Here is a 23,202-nt window from a genome sequence, read left to right as displayed (position 1 = left end):
CAAATCATATGATGAAAGTTGGTCTGGTTTACCTTCTTACCAGAAAACTGCGAGAATAAAAAATGATTTTCAAACACATCATAGGCCAAGGAGAGAAAAAAAAGTGGCCTTCTCTATAACTGAGATTAATAGAACAAAAACAAATGTGCTGGATTAAAAAGGTTCAGAAAATTAAAAACTCCCAAAAATCCCAAACAAAAACCAAGAACAAGGATATTGAAGCATACTAACAGTCAGTTCCTTAGAACAGATTAAATAAAAGTAAGATATTCCTGACAGTTAAACAGCTAATACTGCCCTTACGTAGGAAACTTCTTATATCAGCTCCTAAAGTATTTTTTGAGAGATATTGTTCTTTCTGTGAGAAAATGTGAGGTTGTTCATATTTAAAAAAAAGTATTCCAAGTAGCTCTTACCTTTAAAACTGCTACAGAGAGGTGCAGAAGCTGGCACAGACAAAATGGTCTTGTAATCTTAAAATGTTTAATCAGTTTACCATTTGATGGTCACTAGCTCTTCAACGTTTGCTGGCGACTAATCAATATAATACATCCGAAAATTACCATGTTTAACTTTAAGACAGCTTGTCAATCACAATGCACAAAGCCCAGCCAGTTAGACTTCAGTCAACGTACAAGTATTGTGGATTCTGGAGCCCAGTTCTTTTCGAACACTGTGCTGGGTTATTTTGATTTGGTAGGTTTTTTATTTGTTTCTTTATTCATTCATTTGGTGTTTGTTTATTTTGGGTTTTTTTGTTTCTCTTGAGTGACTGGGTTGGTTTTTTTTTATATTTCTTCCTAATTTACAAATTTGTTTCCATGTTCTGATCAAAATGAAATTTTTGCAAGTTCAGATGTCAGGTCTCCTGGAAGCCCCATTTTCATGTCACATTGTTAAGCCTTATTGTTTTAAATACAAGACGACATTTCTAAACTGAGTTCAATGACTTCCAAAGAAAATTTCTCCCAGCAATGAAAGAAGACTGAAAATTTTATATATATATTAATATAAAAACTCTGAAAAGTCTAATGCTGCTTTTCTGCTGGAGTTTTATCTCGTGCTAAAACATTACTAAAACATACTTTATTAATTAAAAGTCATGACTTGAGTACGATTCAGTTTTATCAACTATTTAAAATGAATGCAGATTTCAATGATCTATTTTTTTGCATGAAATCTTTGTGTCTTTTTCAGAGCTAAGTGTGAATAGATTTCAGAAATTAGAATAATAGAGGAAGAACTTTTGTAAATTAAAATGACAAAGCATAATATAAACATAACACATATCAAGGTTCAGACAAATTACAAAATTAAATTTAGTAATACTTTACTAAATAAGTATTACTATTGAACTAGTAATATCTATTTTAATTAAAATAATAATGAGAACTTCCCTGGTGCCAAATCTTCAAGAACTTCAAAATCATTGTGGACAAGTGATGATGATGTTGGTAGTGGCCTTTGTTTTTAAGTAATCAGAGAAGCATACCATTACAGCCATGTTAACATCTGAATTTCTTATTTGCTCGCACAGAATATTTCACAATCAATATCTCCTCCACTTCCCAGATTCCATTTTTGCCAATATATCTTGATAAAATAGGAATGATCATGAAGACAGCTGAAAGATTGTGAAGTAACAACCGATTATAAAAAAAAGTGCTCAATGTTATTTTTAGACTTTCAGTAAACGTTCAAGTAAAAAAAAGTAGTATAGTTTTGTCTAAGACAGAAATTTCCAGTAATGTATATATCTAGTGGCTTAATGAACATATTATTTGCTATTCTTAACCAGTAGCACATTTCCATCACACATGAAGAAATGTATTAATATTAGAAAAAAATGAAATATATTAATTATTTTTATTTTTTCTATAAAAACAATCCTGACTTAAACAATAGTCACAATATAAAGCTGTGAAATTGTAGATTGTTTCTAGACTATTAGAATAGCTGGAGTTTCAGGAAAGGCCACTTAATCAAACCTTGAAGCAAACTATATTTGTTTGACAAAAAGTTGGGAAAAAAAATCCAGAGAAACGAGCAAACAAACAACAAAAAAACAGCCAACAAAACAAAAACCTACCAACCTAACAAAAAGCTCCAACCAACTTATTCGCAGTGTATTCCAGTGTTAAATATGTTTGCCATTAATGCTTTTTGTAAAAGGAGCAATTCTCACTTCTTTCCTGTTCTTCTTCCTCCCTTCCTCCTGCCATGGAGTGTTGCCTCCTCAATTCTATTGTTAGAGTGACCCCTCTGAGACCTGAGTATGCAGGAAATCTTTTATTTCTTTTTCCCCCTATGGTGTGATCTAAGCTTACCAGGTGGAATTAATTCATGAAGGGATCAGATAAGCACATTATCGAGCAACAGAGCTGAAAGTAATATATGGATGAGAATAAAAAAGGAAACACGGAAAAAGGACTGGTTTATCCAGTGAGTTGTTGGATTTTCTCAGCTATGTCACTGCTATACAATTAGCTCACTTTTGGTTTTATATATATGTAAAAATGTATATATGTATAAGTTGTTTTTATGCTTCGTATTAATGGAAATTGCATATTGAAATCAGGGGGAGGAAAAAAGCAGCATTTTAGAACAATTAGTATGTTTTTACTTTTACAAGTATTTAATCTGCAACTGCTGGCACTGACAAAAACAAGAGAGAAAAGACACCAAGAGAACCTGAAAAATATTTTATGCTTTTTAAGGGGCATTATTTTTTTTAAGAAAGAAAAAAGAATGTTTTATTATTGCATATTTTAAAAACCTTTTTAATGCACCACCAGAAAAACTCCCATTTCCTCAGTAGGCAAAAAGCACCTGTTGATGATCTGCAAGTCACCTCTTTCTTAAGAGGAGCTTAAACATCTATGATTTCTTCCCTCTTTGTACAGCTCCACACAATGGACTAGGAAATAGACAAATCCACAGAATTCCAGTCTGCTTTATAGAACCTGAGAGCACACAACCAACTGTAACAGCAATAGAATATTAAAAAAAAATGAGTGAAAAAGATATTAAAAGACAAAGCAGGGAACCAAATCTGTGACAATTATGGAGATGCAAACTGAAGAGAGAAGATTTCTTGTTCAGACTAGAAAGCTGAAAAAATTACTATTAGACAATTATGCTGGCAGTTGTTTTACCATATTCAGGATTTAGTAAACTTAACCTTCTTTAGGCAAAAGCCCTTCTAATATATCAGAAATTATTCAGTTACAATTTACCCATTACATTTCTCCCTGTCTTTGTAATTTCTGTCACAGTCAGCCATTAACCTAATTGTACAACCACTGCCAATTCACTTCTATGTAATAGTTAAAGGCCAGGAAGATCATGTTCTTTCTCCACAGTCACAGAAATTAATAGCACTACCCTATTCTCTGCATTTTTGAAGAAGAAAAAAAAATGTAATTTACTTTCTAGATCTTTGGTTTTTCTTCTACATAGAGGTTTTCCCTTGATGTTCTCTCCTCTTGTAGAGGTATTAGTTTTTAGTTACTATCTGCAATAGAAGTATTTATAAAAAGTACACGTACTCACTAAAAAATACACTCTAAAACCGAAATTTCTATGATCATTTAGTCTTTAATTTTTTTCACCCTTAGGAATGTTTCTGTTACTGTCTTTATCTACTGTCAGTTCTTCCATATTAATTACCTCTTCAATCCAGCAGTCTAAGATATGAAATTCTAGTGTTCAAGGGTGTAGTACTCTAGCAAGAAGAGTACCTGAGCGTGCCATAAGCATGACCATGTAACTCCAGGAACCAAAAAAAAAATAATCTTGCAGTTTCAGGCTTATTCAGATATTCTTTTAAAAAATAACAATTTTCTGGAAATTATTTTACCATATGATGACATTCAGCCTATCAAAAAATCAACTGAGAGTGAATTGAATATGCAATTACTTTTTTCCATAACAGAAGTTATAAAGAAAGCTCCAGTTGACAGGCAACTATTTTATAGAATAATACTGTTCTTTGCAAGCTGAGTGTTATATATATTTTTCTCTGTTCATTGAGTGCAGTTTCCTGCCACTAAATAACTGAGTTTAATTTCTCAATGTCAAACCATTGCTGTTACCTGCATTTCATGCCAGCTATCAAATAAGACAATTTGTTTTGCAGAAACTGTGTACAATATTTTACTGAAAGAGCAAGTTTTATATTCTTACTACAAATGAATATGTACATATTAATATATACATATTAAAAATAACTATGCTCCCTTTAGTCAACATTTGTTAATTAGGAAATGACATTTTTGATAACATTTTTTTTCTCTCTGACACATAATATTTAGTCTCTTTTGTTTAGTGATTGTTACTCCAAAAAATGTTTGTCCCCCTAGTAATTTACAAGTGTTGGTATGGCAAAGTTCACATTTATTGGTTGTTCTAAAGGGATGAAGTCTCTACAAACTACTCTCAGGTTGTTGCAGCCCAAGAAGCATGTTCAGAAATAACAGATTTTAGGATCATTTCACTTCCATAAACAAATCTTGTAAGGAAATTCCATAATACAACATCCTAGTCCACAATTGTTAAAATCTAAAGATGATCTACAAAACACAGAGAAATAAGTCTTTAAACGATTTACACTAAGTTCTGGCTTATTATATGTCTCCTTATGTATTAAGTAAACAACCTAAGAACTAAAAACTACTGAATTAACATTACTAGTACTTTAAGATTTGAAATATTAGATTAGATATTGATCTCAGAATAATTCAGATTTCCCATTTGTTCTCATGCAGATTTTCAGTAGCATTTCCATAATTTATTATCATTAACAATGATTTTATTATTAAGTTGCAGAATTTTTCTAAAATCAGAAATATTAAAAAGGAGTTTTCTTTTACATAGGGAGTTTTAAGTTGGGAGATTGCATCTGCACCCAAATTGCATTCAGTAATCATAGCAAATTCCCTCCGAGCTCTGAACCTGAAGCATATGGAAGATTGCATCAGGAGATCAACCCTTTCAGATTACAATAGTTTATGATGGTCATCTACGTTTTAATCAGATATAAAGGATTTATTCCTGAAATACATCAAAAAACACTATCCTCACCTCCTGAAATGCATCAGAGAGTTTATAGCCAATCAATTAAAATATGTTGCACATTTTTGCTTTGTATATCTTCCTTTCTGGTGTATACAACAATACATGGATATAGGTGTCGATGATTTTATTAGCGACTGTATATAAGCCTATCAAAATAGAAAGTAGAAAGTGATTTCATATATCAAATCCTCTTTGTTAAAGGTTTAACTCCTGAGCTCAACAAAAAGATGAATTTATGTTTACAATAGATACAGAGTGTTATTTTATGCAAAATGCAGTGCAATGCAATACCATCAGATACATAAAACAGATCATGTATAGTCAGAGACTAGGAAAACTGCATGATTTGAAGTTACAAAAACTTGTCATATTTCTTCTTTTGACCGGAGAGAGCATGAATTGGAATTAGTTTCATCAGGCACAAAGACTGAATAGCAAAATTCATCACCTGAATAAATATGTCTCATATTCCTGACAATTAAGTACCAGACTGATATTGCCAAATTGACAATTATTTCAGGAAAATAGTTTTCTCTGTTGAATTATAATAACTTTTTTTATTCATACATTAATAGTAAATCAAGTGTAAGTGAAATTCAATGGACTAGAAACAACTGCTTGTCAACAGATTGCTGACAGTGACTTATTTAGTTCAATTACTGGAGAAAAAATATTTTTAACAATACTAAGAATGTATTTACAAATCATTTTATCTGAAGAATGAGCTAGTACTAATAGACAGGAAAGGTTTCGAAAAAATAATACAGAGTAGAAACATGTCTCCATCACCTCATTAAAAAATTCCCTGCATTGGTGGCCACAACCACTAGAGGCTGAATAACTCATGATACTTATTAACACTAAATATATGCTTGGTTCCTAAGTGATCCTTACCTTTTCTTCATGCAATAAATTATTTTTCACATTTTAACTTGTTCTCTTTATCTGAACCATAAATGTACATAATGACATCTTATTAGTTTATGGGCTCAGTTTTCACAGAAGTTATTAACACGTGCTTCAAAAAGGTATGAAGGTATAGTGCAATAATCAATTTACAGTAATCTGGATGGACTAACTAGCATCATCATAATATTAGATCTGTGGTTACAATTTCCTAATAGTTTGGTACAGTAGGGGTATTTTTTTCTCCAGAGACTTTTCTGTCTTTCAATTTATTGATGCTAATATTAATACACAATTAGTACTTTTATTATTCTAAGTTTTAGTATTTCATTATGATGATTTCTACTTTGTTTATGAGATTCAAACAAAAGCTTATTTGCTCACATTCCCTAAAGTTCCAAGTATGAATTCTATTTCCAGAAAGTATTTATTACAGACACACAATAGAATCATAGAAGAGTTTGGACTGGAAAGGACCTTAAGAGACTTTCTAATCCAACCCATATGCCATGGGCAGGGACATAGAATCATAGAATCATAGAATCATAGAATCGATTGGGTTGGAAAAGACCTCCAAGATCATCGAGTCCAACCCTTGGTCCAAATCCAGTCCATTTACTAGATCATGGCACTCAGTGCCGCGTCCAATCTGCGTTTAAAAATCTCCAGGGATGGTGAATCCACCACCTCTCTGGGCAGCCCATTCCAATGCCTGATTACTCTCTCTGTAAAGAATTTCCTCCTGATATCCAACTTAAATCTCCCCTGGCGGAGCTTAAGCCCGTGCCCCCTTGTCCTATTGCTGAGTGCCTGAGAGAAGAGACCAACCCCCACCTGGCTAGAACTTCCCTTCAGGTAGTTATAGACATCTTTCACTAAATCTGATTGCATAAAACCTCCTCCAACCTGACCTTGAACACTTCCAGGGATGGGACATCTACAACTTCTCTGGCAACCTGTTTCACTGTATCACTACCTATATTATAAAAAATTTCTTTAGTATGCCCAAACTAAACCTATCCTCTTTCAGTGAAAAATCATTTTCCCTTGTCCTACCAGTACAGGAGTTGGTTAAATGCTCTCTGCACCTTTCTTATAATCATCCCTTTATATATTGAAAGGCTGTGATAACATCCCCCTTAAGGCTTTTCTTCTACAGGCAGAACAACTCCAGCTCTCTTAGCCTGTCTTCATAGGACAGAAGTTCCAGTACTTTGATTGTTTTTGTAGCCCCACTCTGGACCCTCTCTAAAACATCCTTGACTTTCTTGTACTGGGTTCCCCAGTACAAGGGAAAGTCTTCTTTTAATAAGCAGTAATCCCTGGAATATATAACCAGCATTGAAAGTGCTTCTTACTGCTCTCATCAGATGCAAAAATGGTAATTTTTAAATTATTCATAAACTTTCTTTCTCCTTGAGGCAATATCTGACCCACAAATATGTAAAGGATGAAAAATGTCTCTCTTAGAGATAAAAGAAATGCTGATTTACACAGCATTAATTTAGTTCAGTAAATTAATGTTTTAAGTAAGCATTTTACATATTATATCTAGTGTAAAGGACTGATCAAATAGATATGCTCTCTAACCTGTCTAGCAAAATAGTAAAATAGGTATACTTGATGAAACTGGTTTTACTGAGGCTTATTTCACAAAAGACATTCAGCATCATGTAAATGACCAAGCTTTGACAAGACAGCTTTGTTGGCCATGTGCTTAATTAACTCTTTCTATGTCACTTGATTATTTCAGTTAAGGTTGCCCAGTTTTTGTTTTCTGCTTTAGAAAAAAACCCAACCAAACAACTAAAATCCCCAAACAAAATAAAAAAAAGGGAGAACTACATTTGCTTAAGTTGTAAATTCACAATTGAAGCAGATATTTTAGACCCCTTTTCATTTGCCATCCTGTCACATCTAGATTTGAAAACTTGAATTCTTGCTTTAATGATATCAAGTTATAAAGAGAACAATTTATTTGCTATTCCACTTCTCTATTTCCTCTATATAGAGGTTTTGTTGTTTTTGTTTTTTTTTTAACTTATGACTTAGATACTACCAGGAACAAATTAAGCAAAGTAATAAATACATTTTGAAAAAGATTTCAGAGCCTTTCCCATTGAAGATATCAGGCATTTTAATGCATAATTTTAATGACAATGCTTACTAAATACATAGGTTTCTGTTTTCTTATAGTGATTTGCTTTAACATTTAATATTCCACTTACCTTTTAATCTTGCCAAATCTAACAGCTATTTGAAGGGCTTGACAGTAAGCATCAAGGTCACACAATGAAATCCAAGCTACAGCTGTTTCACTAAAAAGAGTCTGCAGAGAAAAAAGAAATTTATGTAAATCTTTCAAAATACTTTCCCCCCCTCTTTCTTTTTACACAGTGGTTCACATTACAAAATCATTTTACTGTGTACAAAATAGCTAAACTTGGTCAGGATAACATTCCTTATCTGATGTTAACATGGGTTGATCCATACACTGTGAATGAGTAATTCAAGGGGAAGAAAAACTTTTCAGAGAGCAAATAAATATTCTAGGGACAGAACTACATAATTTGCATTCCTTACATGTGGTGACTGTTCTGGGAGAATTCATACACATAGACTCATTGCCTCAGTGGAGCAGCGACATTTCCATATGCAAAAGCACAAGGCAAAATTTCAATGATTTTTTTTTCAAACCAGAATAGAGAAAATCAATAGTTATATATTATTTCTTATTTCTCATCTATCTAATGAAGTGTTTTAGTGGTCTAGATGACACTTGCAAACACTTGCACACAGTCCATTTTCAATGATAAGAGAATGATAAAATTATGATCTGAATTATGAATGGTTAAGGTTGGAAGGGACTTTTTAAAATCATCTAGTTATTTCTTGCCAAATTGCTAATTTTTAATTTCTTTTCAAGAATAGAAGTGAAATTTGAGGTTGTTTTTGTGAACAAAAAATGCTTTTGCTCTATAGCTGGGAAGGACCTAGACTGTGGAATGACACAGTAATCACAGAAAGTTATGAATTAAGCTGCCCTTAATGGCTTCTAATTTATTAGTAGTTGCCTTTCCAGTAAAACAAGTTTCCTTAGGTTAAATATGTCATGCAAACATACCATACATACAGCCACACAGAATTTTATCTCATTCCATAAGATGACAACCAATTCAGGGAGAAATGTATTTATTTTCTATCAGCTCAAATCAAGCAAAAATGTTTAGCTGAAATATTACAGCTCAGGCTGCTACCCCCAGTCATAGAACACATCAAGCTTTAATTTTCTTTTTGAGAACTCTTTATACTGACAAACCTGAATTTTTAGTAGATATAAAAATGTACTTCTAAATGTATATCAAAAATATTCCTGTAAATAGGATTTTTAGAGGAAATGTCGCTTCAGAATTTTTTTCTTATGAGACAAATATATGTCATCCAAACAATAAAACAAAATCCATAGAGAGAAGTGCTATAACAAAATTTACTGAATGGTCTAGGACTATAGTCAGTCTATCGTGTTCTCTGTGAAAGAGTGCTCTAGGTTGACATTTAAAGTCTAGTTAGGATTTTTGTTATACTTAGCAAGAGACAACTTTAGAAAAAAGTCTCAAAGCTTGTTAAAGGTGTGTAAGAGATAATGTATAAATTCCAAGTTTCTTAATGAAGACAAAGTCAAAATAAAACCAGCATGGGAGTGTCTCAAAAAAAAGCTTTACATGTACCAGTACTAATTCAAGCTTATTCATAAAAGAAAGATTTCCCCTCTAGAACAATCGGTTATATATGAGTTCAAGATTTATGACTGAAAAAAGTTATGATTCTTTCTGCATGAAGTTGCATTAAAATCAGAACTCTCCACGTTCTTAAACATATCTCTCTCTGTATGTATGTCTGTATAGAAAAAAAAGTAACAGACCAGCTTAGGTAAACTGTCTATGTGTCACTTTATCTTCTCAAACTTTAAGGAAAATATATAACTCTATATTCTTTGACTTATAGTATGAAGCTTCCAATGAAAGGATTCAAAGGTTGGGGTTTTTTTGAGACACTTAGGAAAACATTTGTATTAGAAATTCGCACTATATACAGTATTTATTTGATATGCAAAAAAAGACACACAGTAATATCTTGAAGCAACTCAGAAGTTATAACCAAGAGACAAACTAAAAACCACTGAAAACTACCTTACCACTTTCTTTGTAGCTGAATATTGTGAGCAAAAGATTAGTACTTATAAAGTCAGAGATTACATTGAAGAAAAGTCTTTGAAAATCTTAGGCTGACTTTACTACTGGCTGTAAAAATTTTTAGGAGTCTAAGGAAAGAAAATATATGTTGGAATGAAAAGAATCGTATGTGTGAAGTACAGCCACAGATCGATTGACATTATGAAAAAGTTTTCTTTCTACAAAAAAATTGGTAGGTAAAAGTAGAGTTTCTGGAAATAGGTTTGTTCAGACTACATGTATGTTTACAGAAATACATAACACAGCATCTACTAGGCCAAGTACTCTTGCAAGAGATGTACAATATTAGCAACTTAACCAGAACTGCAGAGAGGATAATGCTAATATTGATGTTCTTTGTTTAGTAATATATAGCTGTCGATCATATATTAAAAAATTCTAGTTATCCAATACTGAATGATCATCTAAAAATATGATGTTTGATACTAAAATGGTATTCAGAAATAAGCAAGTCAAAGAAGAAAACAGGGATTGTTTATAGCAATACGTGCACATCACAAGAAGGTTTTTTGTTGCTGTCACTGAACCACTGCTCATCTGGAGACATGATTGCCAGCCACCTGGTTCAGAAATATAGAGACATATGGTACAGTTATTAGTGCTGACCCAAAGTTATTGCAGTAAACATATCCCAAATTTGAAAAAAATATAAATATTCATTAAAAAGGTAAATAAATGTGTTCTATTATAAATTATATTCTGTAAATACAAATGTTTTCAGCACCAAATCAAAACCTTCTGAATGCTGAGTTCACTATAATTTTGGGAGTTAAGCATAATATATCTATGAATTTCAGTGATATCCAATAAAATTAAATGGAAAAGAGAACAGCAAAATGAAAATATAACATCATGCTGATTAACATTCAAATACAAAATTGGCTAAGGTCTGAATTAGCATAGCCACTTTGCAAATGCAGCTATAAATCTTAATGTGGTCTTAAGTAACAAGCCAAAATCAATGAATGTATTAGAAATGAAATGGTAAACATTGCAATCCTACTGATCAGAAAAGAAAAACCCAGAACTAAATAACAGTTAAAAAACCCCAAACAACTCAGCTGTCTCTTATAACTTATTCCATTCAAAAACCTCATTCCACATTTGTCATTCAGTGCACGAGTGCATTTTACAATAAAAGTTCCCGCAAACAAACAATTTTATTGGAAATTCTTGTAACCTCTGAGAAGTCAGACTTAGTCATTTAAGACTACACATGAATATAATGAGATATATCTTAAACTAAGGTAATGAAAATCACCCAAGATGATCTCTCATGGTAGTGGAGCATCTATAGTATCCAGAGAAAGGACAATATTTTTGACATGAATGTTTCCAGTAGAACTAATTGCACTTTAAATGAAATTTCTTGTGTCAATTACAAGTCTCCAAAAAATTCACTATAAAAATGAAAGCTACTTTCAAAATCAAAATACCACAAACAATTCAGGCATTGATTTCTTGTGGAAAGCTTTGTAACTCATTTTTGAATCATTATTAATAAAATTTTGCAATCAAATCTATTTACTGTTGAAAAAATGTTATAATTAAAACTCTTCATAGTGTCCTTATCCCATAAGTTTCTTGTACCTTAAAATACAACTAGAAACCTTAAAAAACTGAACTCTAAGGTGTTTCAAAATGAGTGAGTTATGCTTTAGTGGAGTATTTATTTTTATGTAAGTATGCAAGCCCAATTAGTTTACGGCATAACCAGTATTCTGCTCTTAAACAGTATTTATATTATACTTCTACTTGGTTTTGATTTCTATACTTGAAGAAGTAAAATTTTTTTGATTCCTACCAAAAATTTTAGTTGCAAGGAGACATGGAAGGTTACAATATGGGATGCGAATTCCCTAATGAGTAACAGAAGCCGAAAAATCCTGTTAAAAAGATTACAATCAATTAACTTCTTCAGGAAATCAAAGCTGAAGACAGATGGAACTGTGACTACAAGAAGCGCTGTCTCCAATGGTCAAATAGTGGAAAAGATATGTTCTAACACAACTGCTTGTTGACTTTCATGCTAAATGTCCGAAAATTAAGATTATAATGTGAGAGTTATGGACAAAAAACCTTAGAAAATACTGAAAGATGCTATTATATTATGTGTTATATGTAATTGTAATAAGCTTTTGGCTAACAGCAGTTCCTGATACTGCAAAGAACATCTAGATTTTACAGATAATATCTTCAACTCTGCTTTAATAATGTAGTTAACTAGTCTAAGAAAATGATAAGTAAAATTATGCATCAAGGGGGAGAAAAGTATAAATGTGATCAGTCTAGGCAGTGTAGATAAAATACAGTAAAGATTATGAGCCAACTGCAGGTTTCAAGATATTTGTTTGTAATTATTTGATTTTGGTCCAAATGAAATGAAGCATTATTTTCCTCTCAAACTTCCCATGATGAAAAATATCCTAACTTTTTCCAGTTTCTCTTTCTTCTAGATCTTCCCAAAACAACAGGTTTTCCAGGTTAAAGCATAGATCTGCAGCAAGAACCATTGGAAAGATTACCATTCTTCCTTCTGTATAGATTGTTGCCAGCTCAAGTTGCAAAAGCAGTCATACCAAACAGTAAGGTATGAACACACGATGGGAGGGTGTAGAAGACTCTCCTCAGTAGCACCCAAGAAGAATTAGACACAAACTGAATCCATTTAAGTGTGAGAAGAGACTTAATTGTGAGAGTGGTCAAACACTGGAACAGGTTGCCCATAGAGCTTGTGATGTCTCCATCATTGGAGATACTTGAAGCCATGAAGAACGTGCTCTGTAGCTGACTCTGATATGATCAGTGGCGTTGGACTAGATGATGTCCAAAGATTACTGCCAACCTCAGCTATTCTGTGATTTCATGAAACAGACCTAGAAGCTCTATAACATGGTCAAGTTGTCCAAACTGTGGACCTTGTATCCCAGGTTATTACGCTCCCAGGGAGGCAGTTACAGTATGCCACTATTAGGATTCGGTTGAAACAAATAGGGTCTGCCGTGTTTCCATGACTGCTGGATCCAGGGCGTAGCTTTCCCACATGGTTCCTTCCAGTCAGGACCTCATAAACACTGAGATTTGCAGCAATGCATCCAGTGGTCCAGGAAGAGTGACCTGTCTAAATACTATGCTGAATCTAAGTACTCCACAAATCATTTTGAGTGAAATCTTTCAAAGATGCAACCTAGTCAAATCAAACCCTATCCTAAACTCCTGCAGCTTAATTACCTTATTTTAGTTTAAACTTCGGCTAATGAGGTTTGTGTGTGGTTTGGCAAATAGAAACAAAGCAGGAATAAAGCTAGACCATACTTTTTGTAAAAGTAGTCAAACTGATAAATATTAAAAAAAACCCAAAACCCAACAACTCTTCTTCAGTGGTTACCTGCACTACCCATTAAAGAGTACTTTAGTACTTAGGGACATGTATCTTATGATATATATCAGTGAAATGATTTGTTTGATTTATGCTGTCATGCTTGTTTTCAGGAGCCGAAACAAATGTCCAGCATAAGAGTTTCTCAACCATATAAACAGGCAAACCTCTGTTAAAGAGAAAACTTCATCATAACCTTTTATATTCACTACAAAACCCATAAATGTTTCACAGAAGTTTATGAAAATGTGTGTGTTTATATATAACCTGTATTTTTTTGTGTAATGTTTGTGTAAGAAATACATCATCTTATAGGAGATAATTTAGTTTTCAAACTAGATAACTGAAAATATCAAGGTCCTATAATCCTAAATTATACCTGTTTAATGGCCAAACTGCTTGTAACTGACTAGCAATGGAGAGTTCCATATTTTACTTTCACCTCTTCCCTTTTTAATCTGTCCTGATACTCCTTTTCTTGTTAGTGTAACTGCTTAACTTTACATATTTCAGCAAAAGATAACTTAGTCTAATAAGCCCATTACAGGCTCATTAATGTCAGGCCTCTAAGGAAAGATATGTATCACTAGTCTTTCATCATTCTCCTCTCAGTTTCTTTCTTATTCTTCTCCCTCAAAACTCTTCTGTAAAGACCAGAGACAGCATGAGCAGTTTATTCATTTGCCATCTGTCCAATGACCCCTACCCCAAAGCATACATTTACTTTCCCAACTCTATTACAGATCAGCTTTGTCTTCTGTTCTTCACTTATCTTGGAGATATTCTTGTGTTTCATGAAAAGTCCTCAGATAAAATATTTAACTTCTATTAAATATTTCTAATCAACCATAACTTCCCCATTGTGAAAGCTATGTCAATTTTGCCACTCTAATTTTAATAAGATTTTGAGCCTCAGTCTCCTACTAAATGCAGTTCTCTCTGATTCTGGGAGAATATTTTCAGATTTCCTACAAACAGAAAAATTAGTAAAAATCCTTCTTTGAATTCTTTACAAATTATTTACAGCTCTTCCTATCACACTGTAGCCCAAGAAATATTGCAGGTAGATATTTGGGTATCAAAACACCAATCTATCTGTCTTAATGTAGGTTATGTCAAGTGGATTAAAATGTTAATGTGGTTCACAAAAATAAGAGGTCTCTGAAATCCCCAAAATAAAGATGTAGTTATAATACATTTGCAGCATGAATGACCTGTGCACTCTGAAAACAGGTGGACTCTCCTCCTTTTGTGGTTAAGACAAAAGTGCTTAGAGAAGCACAATGATATCTTGTCTCACTCTACACTGAAATTGTCGTAAGCTGAGATGACTGAGTTCCTTTGTCAATTCACTACATTTCATGGTCACAATCACAGAATTTTTAGGGTTGGAAGGGAGATCATCTGGAGATCATCTAGTCCAATTCCCCTGCCAAGGCAGGGGCACTTACAGTATATCACACAGGAACTCATCCAGGTGGGTTTTGAATGCCTCCAGAGGGAGACTCCACTACTTCTCTGGGCAGCCTGTTCCAGTGCTCTGCCCCCTTCAGTGTGAAGAACTTCTTCCTCATGTTGAGGTGAAACTTCTTGTGATTTAGTTTATGGCCATTCCTCCTTGTCTTGTTGCTGGGCACCACTGAAAAGAGTCCGGCACCATCCTCTTGAAACCTTCCTTTGAGATATTGATATGCATTAATAAGATCCTCTCTCAGTCTTCTCTGGATAAAACAGGCTCAGCTCCTGCAGTGCCTCCTCATAGGAGAGGTGCTCCAGACCACTCATCATCTTTGTGGTCCTCCACTGGATCCTCTGCAGTAGTTCCTCGTGTTTCTTGTACTGAAGAACCCAGAACTGGACACAGTAGTCCAGATGTGGCCCCTCTAGGGCTGAATAGAGGGGTAGGATCACCACCCTTGACCTGCTGGCCACACTCTTCTCAGTGCATTGGCCCTCCTGGACACGAGGGCACGCTACGGGCTCGTGGTTAACTTGTCATCTACTAAGATTCCCAGATCTTTCTCCAGAGAACTGCTCTCTAGTAGGTCAGCCCCTAAGCTGTGTTGGTATTTGAGATTGTTCCTCCCCAGGTGCAGTTGAACCTTGTTGAACCTCACAGGTTTCTCTCACCCAACTCTCCAGCCTTCCAAGGTCCTGCTGAATGGCAGTACAGCCTTCAGGTATATCAGCCACCCCCTTCCTCCTCCCCATTTTGTATCATCATCAGACTTACTGAGGTTACATACTATCTCTTCCATCCAGGTCAGTGATAAAGAAGTTGAATAAGGTTGGACCCAGTACTGATCCCTTGGAAACACCACTGACTACAGACCTCCAAGTAGATTCTATGCTGATGTGTATTCTAAGCAGTACATAGAGCTAGATTATTTATTTACTTCTGACCTCTTTATATCATATTACCTTTATATGCAAAAGGATGGTCCTATAATTCAGCTCGGAGCTCAGTGTTATCTTTATTTCAATGTATTTCCACATCTTAAGCTCACCTAAATGATATACAATGTCCGAATGGAACCCGGAGAACAAGGCTGATAAAAGGTATTCATGTATCAAAAACTCTACTGCAGCCACCAGCATGTTCATCAGAGATGACAATACTTTTTTCAGTAGTGGCTCTCAGGAACTCTAGATGTTCATTAGAAATGCAGTGCTGAATGACAACTGTATAAAGAGAAAAAGGTCACCTCGTTGTTACTTGGTTGTCCATGTTGCATCAGCAATGCTAACATATCTTTCATCAAACGAATTGCCAGTCAGCAACGGTAAAACATTTATCTATATCCACACTCTTGATTAGCTATATTAGATTATTAAATTACATTAAAATATCATATAAAGATGCAAATCAAAACAAGAAATAAAAATTATGTACATAGAAAAATACATTTTTTCAATTTTTGTATATGAAGTCTTTTGAAACTTTAAAAAATAACCTTAGAAGAACATATGAAAATCTTTTACTGAAAAGAGAGAACTTAAGAGATATAATTTATTAAAGAAATAGTGAAATAAGGTTTAACATAATTAGGGAAAAAGTCACTAGTTACAACAGTAAGACTGAATTTGATATTAAATAAGAGTCCTTCTGTACATTACTATTCTGACATTTATGAAACAGTTTGATTTGTTTTGTAAGCAAACAAAAGACAAAGGTCCTCACCAGCAAAATCTGAGATCTTATGTCCCAAAACACTGATAACTCTGGATGGGTCTTAGAACTGGGACATATGGTTCAAAAGAGATCTAATAATATGATTTTTCACTGTAATGCAAAACCAAAACAAAATCCCTTCTGTGCCAAGTGCTTGCTAAAGAAAGTCAATACTGCAGGCTGGCAATGTAATGTGAGTTTCCTGTCTTTTAATTATTCGCACTGAGCAACTGAGCTTAGTAAGCCTGTAGAAAGCTTATTCATTATTGCATGTTCAGAGTCAGATAATTTTTTACAATGATCTATAGTTAACAATGTTTTCAGCTGTTTCATGGACCTATGTCTAATGCAGCACAGACTAATTCAAGGAAAACAACAGAGAAATATCTGGAATAACCTAACACAAGTTAGAATAACTTATAATCAAGTATTGCACTAGTACAATACTTTTTGCACCAAATAATTTGACTAGTTACTAAGTCCTGGGAAACAGCCTGAGCTCAGACATTTTAAGTTTTTAATCTCTGATTCATTTTCTCTCTAAAGTCTAACTCCTTTTTTCCAGGAGTTAAATATTGTCTTAATTTTACCATTACTATATTAGATACTTAAAGAGCAGAAAAAAATATTGCTTGAATTAAATGATTAGCTTTAAGTAGCAATATTTAAGGACCAGTTTGAAGAAGAATAAAAAAAAATAAAGGGAAAAAAATTCAATAAAGAGGTACTTAGGTCATCAAAAATATAAATATTCAGTAAGGTGTTTTTCCCCTCATTGAGTTACCTGAGGAGATCTATTCATAAAGATCTTCATATAAAGAATTCTAAATATCCTTTGAAGAAAGTCAGTCATGCATACTTGACAAGCTGCTTGTCATCCAACAACAAGTAAACAGGATGCTTAATGCATAAACATTGGCATATAATGAAAATAGATCACTGAAATACCATGCTGAAAAATTTCCATCTATACAATTTCCATCTATACAATCTATACAGTAGTGTAATGAAACAAGTAAACAAAATCTTAAGCAGTTGTTTTTGTAAACATCAGTTACAGATTTCAGACTATTTAACAAATCAATAACTAAAAAGGAAAGACTAAAGAATCCACTCCATTCACTTTGTTATATAGCCTGTGAGATGTGAAATTAGAGAAAATGGGACATGACAAAAAACAGTGCTACCAGAACAAAACTAGATTCAGTGACTTTTCTGGGAAAACTAAAAAGGATATCAAGTTGTTAAAGGACAGAGAGTGTTTGTATCTTAACTCTTAGATAAACTTCAATAATTATTTCAATACTAGTTAAATATTCATCACTTGAAACATTTGTTTGCTCATGTCTTCATGTCCTAAATTATATGAAAGGCAGAATTTTCTATTTGTTAGAAATCAAAACAAACCTAAAAGTCTTTGGAAGAACTCCTAATGTCATGCTCTGAATAATATCACAAGTCCTTCTGTTTTTAGAATAAGTATATATGCTAGATAAGGATAAATTCTTGACATTCAAATCCCCATAAATATATAAGGTAATAATCTTAATGTTACTATTTTTATTTCAAAATCAAGATCCAGCTATATTTAATTTTTCAGGTTTTCATGTTGCTGGAAACATTTTACATTTTAAACTACTCCAAGAGCAGGAAAAGGAAAAAAAAACCCGAACAGAAAAACAAAAAGCAACAAACCAACCAAAAATATGTTCTTCAACATGTAAATGTGTATGGGGTTTTTTAAGTGACAAAATAAAAAATGATTAAAGGTTTTATCTAAGTATAATTATAATTTATCTTAACATTTGTATGTAGAAGAATATACATATAAAAAGATCATATAAACAGAGTTATGTTTAAAAAGATTGAGAAAAGAAGCAAAATGTTTGATTTTTCATCAAATTCTTGTTATCTATATGTGACTTTTTCCAAACAACAATACTATTAATGAAAGCTTCTTCTTGCTATGTTTAGAATAATTTCAAAGCTGTGAAGCTTCATAAACTCAATGCTACTGCTAGATTACCAGAAGCTGACACCTCTTATGAATATTTCTCTTTTGTGTGTTGACTTTTTGTATAGTCTGTCTTCAGTATTTTAATTAAAGTCAGTTATGAATACACTGTGAATAAAGTGAGTCATATCATATCTGAAATTTGAATGAACTGACCCTTAAAACTTTGATAAAATCCATGTCACAGTTTGAGTAGTTCTCACAGTTTACTAAATCTTGGATTTCTGTCAAAAATCTTAGGACTGATAAGTTGAGGAAGTGCAGATTAATCATAAAGCTGAAACCAGAAACATAGTTCCAAATTTTTGAAACTTCTTTATATAGAAGAAGAATTTTCAGTAGTGTACTCCTGGTTTGGGCTCACATGTTCTTTTGTCATCATGTGCTGCAGTAGGATTCTGAGATAAAAAATGTGCAGTGCATCCTGTAGCTTCCCAAAAGGCATGCAATATCATGCTAATTTGATTTCAAGGTAATTTTTCATTATTGTATCAAAAAATAATGACTTTTATGTTCATCCATACTGATAAAACAAAATATTATTTTTTAAAAATCTGTATTTGTTAAACTAAAAATAATAAAAAGCAAAAGACTTGACATAAATATATATCTCCAGATGTGGAAATGTTTAATAGCAGAGAGGGCTGAGCCATTCCATCAGCTGCATCTGGCAAAGAGAGAGGCACTCTTTGAAAGTGTTTCAAGACATAATGCAATCTTGTCCATATGAATCTGCTTTACAAGACATTAGAAATCCAAAACTGCAGTTTGTGGCAATAAGAAGGGGGTATGGATTCCCCTCATGATTCTACAGACTGTTTCCCAGGTGAACTGTTGGACAGGACTCCTGAAGGACAATTCACTGAGTAGTGATGACCATGCTCAATACAGAGTATAGCAATGACCTGTCTTCAGGAGCCAGGTATGGTGAAGACCTAGTTTAAGCTGCTGCTGAGATTATAGAAAAAAAAAGAAGACATATCAATTTGTGAGTCCTGAGAAGGCCACTCTGTAGAAAGAATGATTTGGGTAGTGTCAGGAGGATTTAACAGTTTTTTCAAATATCTCAACCAAACCTATGCATACACAAAATGGAAGGCTAGTCTAAAGACTCAGTTCAGTCTATAGCTACTTTTCACAGATCTGTAGCTCTTTTTTCCTTAAAATAAAATAAAGCCCCACCCTTATTTCTGAAGTGTCTAAAACCTAATCTTAAACCTCTTAAACTGTCTTAAATCTTTGGCATTGTTCTTCATGTGTGAAACCACTGAAATAGCAGTCCAGAGGCACTAGAATGGTCCAGAAAAAAAAACACAGAAGTCCTGGGAAAGATTTTGGAATGATTTGGAACACCTGTTTTCTCACAGACTACAGTTTGGTGAAAAACTGCATGTTTCTGAGTGACTTGAGGATATAGCAGTAGTCTGTCATTATCTAGACTGGCAGATTTTTGAACCTTATTGCATTCAGTGATTGATTCCAGTCACAATAGTGACATCTTCAAGAGAAGCAAATTAGTCTATTTCCTGAAAGTTAGGGGAAAAAAAACAACATCAAACAAAATCTCCTTTAAAGTGTTCTTACCATAGCTCCCAAAGCACTTTGTCATGTAGGTAATATGGAACATCCGTAGCAAGGAAAGTTTAATGGAGAAGCTACAAGAAATTCTTTGGTTTCCTTTTCTTTACCCTCCAGAGAACTTCACTGAGTGTAAATTATGAAATCTGAGAGATACGAAAATAATTTACATTCATATTGTCACTGTGTTACTTGGAATCACCACTGAAAAATAACCAGCTATAATGAAGAGTGAATTTGGTTTTTATGATTATTTACTCAGCCTCTCTTCCATATTACTCAAAAGTTTCTGCAAGAAGCTGAGCAATTCTTTTGACTCTTGATGCTGGCAAAAGAACTCAACAAGTCACAAAATTCAAACCCCAGTATCTTTAAGGTAGTCATCAAGATTTATAGAGGCAGATCTGCAGGATGTTAAAAGAAAACAAAACACACAAGCTGTTGAAATATATTAAAAACAAAAAATATGTTTAAGGCAGTGTCACAAGATTTACCCATCTGCCTCTCAGTCATCAGACTGGAAAATTGAAAAAGGCAAGCTCTGATAAGAACTATATCTGAGAACACAATTTTAATTAAAGTATGCTTTTGAGCTTTAAACTTTAAAATATGTTTCCAGTGTTCTGCATTTTAGAATTCTGTACACAGGTCTGATGAAAATCAGATTTTTAAGTTACCTTTCAGCAATGACAAAGGCAAGAATTTCACTACACCAAGCACTAACTCTGTAGCAAATACCAAATAACTACACTTTTCATTTAGAAAATAAGAGACAGAGATTGACTTTTCAGTAATCCCATGCAATATGCATTTCTGTTGCAAAAGGGATTTACTGGAGCTGAAAAAGTAGTATAACTGTATTTGTAGGACTTTCACGAATACACTTTGACAACATTTCAAGTAATTTTTAAATTGTTAACAATCTTGCCTTGTCAGCTCTGGAGCAAAAAACTCTACAAATACCATTAAGACAAGACTCAAACCTATGAGGTTATGGGTAAAACCACCCACATACAATTGGATACTTCCATAGAATTATGACCCTGCTTTTAGCGCCTGACAACCTTGCAACTGAATGAATTTCAAATACCAGATACTGTTCTGAGACTTTCCCTTTAGCTCAAACAAAATCCCTGTTAAGATTTCATTTCAAAACCAGTTCAAATGCCAGGAAAACATGCAGACTTTTGACACTTGGAATAAAAAGGTGGATTTAATATCACTGCAAGTTTCTACTATCTACAGGAGAACTCTCAAAATTATTTTAAGTGGGTTGCTAGTATTTTGTTAAGGGGGTTACAAGAAGCATTGGGCATTTAAGGGATTTTGAGAAATAGAATATTATTAACAGAATCAGCTTTTGATATTTTCCTAGGAGTAGATTATGCACATTTTACATTTAGTCTGCAGTTTTAAGGGGACAGAAAACTAAAATTCAGTTAGAGGCCATACTGAGTGAGAAGTGACAAGACATATATTTTAGGCAGGTAATTCTCTCTTCAATACAGTGAAATATTAAGTCAGGTACTGGAAATATAAAGCCTAGAAAGTAAATGAGTATTAGTATATTACACTCTCTGACCTGTTTATATTTTACAGAACCTGATGCCTTTGTAAAGGGGAATATTACAACATCAACTTTCCTTTATAAAAAGTGTTATATCTATGATAAAAGCCAGCAGAACCAAAGTTATTTAAATCTATCAAAAATATCTGAAGCTGAATTAGATAAAGTCTTTTTCACCCTTGTCCTAGAAAACCTTTTTATTCATTTCATAGAAAAAAAATTGAGTAAATTTATTGTTTGTTTGTTTTAATTTTGATTGCCTCAGAAGCAGTAGCAATCACATTACTCTCTCCAAAGATAAACTGGCCTATTTTTTTTCTTATAAATCTCTGTGTTTAGAATAAAGCTATTACGATGTACAAGGTTTATATAGTGTGTAATGCTGGGTCTGTTTCAGCTTTGTACAGAGACAACCCTTTCTGTCTGCAAAGCAAATCTTTTGTTTTTCTCAAGCCTCTTCCTGTTAGATGAAATGTCTAATATATTTCCAAAGGTCTTGACTTGAGGAAGGTGAACTTGGTGTTGTTTTTCATAGCCTTAATCTTGAGGTAAATTGATCTTCATTAGAACAGACACCTGTTTTTCCTTTGAGCTTACCGTGGATGTTTTCTCCAATTTAAGGATAGACAGCTGCTGAGGTAGCTAACCTCCAATCAGACAAAGAATCAGTGGTTATAGAGCAGTCAAAAAGCAGTGGTTATAGATGAGTCAAAGAGGAAAGTGGTTTACTGGAAAAGAGTGATAACAACTCATCTAGTGTTCCTGCACAGCCCATGGAATTCCTGCTTGTAGTAAATGCTTCTTTTGGAGAGTCAAGTGGTCAGAGGAGAAATTTTCACTGAGCACAGTCTATTCCTTGAAAAAAAGATCTCTGTATAAATTATTATTTTTCATTAATTAGGACAATTAAATTATCTGGTATATTGAATACAAGTTACAGTTCAAAGAACACAGTTTATGTCCCTTAGAGAAAAAAAATCTTCTACAAGCGAACTGTGAGCTAGACACCACCTAAGTACTTCAGAGAACATGTGACTGCACATTTTAGGTTCCTCTGTATAGGATAAGAAAAAATGTGAGATGGCATGTAGGACTTCAGGGTGAGTGATATATATGAGGGGCAACAACCCCCATTCGCTGTCCCCATGTACCAGCTGGGGGTAGGAGGCAGAGAAACCAGGAATGAAGTTGAGCTTGGGAAGAAGGGAGAGGTAGGGGGAAGGTGTTCAAATATTTTATTTCTATCTCTCATTATCT

The 23,202-nt window shown here is 33.6% G+C and overlaps 1 protein-coding gene across 3 annotated transcripts in view; it reads right to left on the bottom strand.

Annotated features, from left to right (window-relative positions):
- Positions 1-23,202, bottom strand: part of MGAT4C (MGAT4 family member C) — a 343,947-nt gene that overhangs the window by 249,802 nt on the left and 70,943 nt on the right. For all 3 annotated transcript variants that reach the window (XM_039387266.1, XM_039387267.1, XM_039387268.1), the window contains exon 3: positions 8,211-8,311. The gene's annotated coding sequence lies outside the window, so the exon portion shown is untranslated. The remainder of the gene's footprint in view (positions 1-8,210; positions 8,312-23,202) is intronic.

The sequence above is a fragment of the Pipra filicauda genome, unplaced genomic scaffold, assembly GCF_003945595.2.
Source record: "Pipra filicauda isolate LSUMZ 115617 unplaced genomic scaffold, ASM394559v2 scaffold54_size4384275_pilon, whole genome shotgun sequence".
In the NCBI taxonomy this organism is placed as follows: Eukaryota; Metazoa; Chordata; class Aves; order Passeriformes; family Pipridae; genus Pipra; species Pipra filicauda.
The sequence above is the reverse complement of the archived record's forward strand: the minus strand, read 5'-3'. Positions and strand labels throughout refer to the sequence as shown.